The following is a 1,786-nucleotide window of genomic DNA, read 5'->3' on the forward strand; positions in this document are numbered from 1 at the left end:
GACAGTACTAGTGGAGAGGCATGAAAAGGGACGTTCGTAGGTATGTCTTGGAATGTGTGACTTGCCTCCGGATTAAAGCTGAGCATCGGAAGCCAGCAGTAGAGTTACAACCTCTTCATGTCCCTGGATGGAAATGGGAGCACATCACCATGGACTTTCTGATGGGGCTACCGAGAACCGAGTTGAAGCACGATGCCATCTGGGTGATGGTGGATAGGTTGACGAAGTCCGCGCATTTTATACCGTTCCGTACGATGTATTCTCGGAAGATTCTGTCAGAATTGTACTTGGAGCACATCGTGAGGCTACACGGAGGGCCACTGTCTATCACGTCAGATCGTGACACGCGCTTTAATGCAAGGTATTGGAGGAGTTTCCAGGAAGCCATGGGAACAGACTTGAATTTCAGCACAGCATTTCATCCTCAGACTGATGGGCAATCTGAAAGGGTAATTCAGATTCTGGAGGATATGCTTCGTGCTTGTATTCTGGAATTTGGTGGGAACTGGAAGAAATACCTGCATCTAGCTGCGTTTGCTTATAACAACAGCTATCAGGCCAGTATTGGAATGGCACCGTTTGAAGCTCTGTATGGTCGTCCTTGTAGGTCACCTGTGTGTTGGTTGGAACCAGAGGATCGATTGAGCACTGGACCGGAAGTCATTCAAGAGAATAATGAGAAGATAGCTGTGATTTGGGAACGACTGTTGACAGCTCAAAGTCGTCAGAAAAGTTATGCTGACAGAAGGCGTAGGCCTTTGGAATTCCAAGAGGGCGACTTTGTCTTGCTGAAGGTTTCCCCACGCAAGGGAGTCGTTCGGTTTGGTGTGAAAGGGAAACTTGCACCAAGGTATGTGGAACCATTCCCGATCGTGCAACGCATCGGAGTGGTGGCTTACCGGTTGGCCTTACCGCCTGAATTATCTCACGTGCATGACGTGTTTCATGTCTCCATGCTTCAGAAATGTCAACCTGAGCCAGAAGCCATAGTGAAGTGGTTTGATGTTCCGATACAGTATGACGCGTCGTACGAGGAGGTACCAGTTCAGATTCTTGACCGGAAGATAAAGAATCTGCGTCATCGTGAGATTCCCCTAGTGAAAGTACTATGGCAGCACCATGGAGTTGAGGAAGCGACATGGGAGCTTGAAACGATGATGCAGGAGCACTATCCGCATTTGTTCACACTGTGAGGTAGGCTTTAATTTCGGGGATGAAATTGCCTAAGGGGGGTGAGCTGTAACACCCTGAAGAATTAATTGAGAATAATTAAGGTAATTAAGATTATTAGTGTGCCTAATCTGGATTATTAATTGAGTTTAATTAATAAATGTTTCTGACACGTGTGAGTTTAAATTATAACAATAGCTATCAGGCCAGTATTAGTGTTCTAAGGTATTTAAATTATTCTCAGTAATTTATTTTAACCCAAAGGTGTGTATGGGCGCATTTCTGGATTGTTCTTTTAAAATATTGTACACATGCTCTTTTCCTCTCCTTTTTCCTTTTCTTTTCTTTTTCCTTTTCCTTTTCTTTTCTTTTTCTCTTCCTTTCCAGTGCTCTCTCTCACTCTCCCGTGCTCTCTCTCACTCTCTCTTTCTCCCTCTCTCATTTTTGTCCCAAATCAAACGGATCTTGAACCAAGCAAAGATTTAAAGAAGTTTTCAACGTCAAGAGAAGGATTCGAGGTAAGATTACTGAAAGAACCTCTCTTGAATCTTACGTTTTCGGATTTCAAAACCCATTTTGGTTCAAACCGGATTTTGATGGTTTTTGAGTAAAACTA

The sequence above is a fragment of the Morus notabilis genome, unplaced genomic scaffold (genome assembly GCF_000414095.1).
Source record: "Morus notabilis unplaced genomic scaffold, ASM41409v2 Scaffold308, whole genome shotgun sequence".
Taxonomy (NCBI): Eukaryota; Viridiplantae; Streptophyta; class Magnoliopsida; order Rosales; family Moraceae; genus Morus; species Morus notabilis.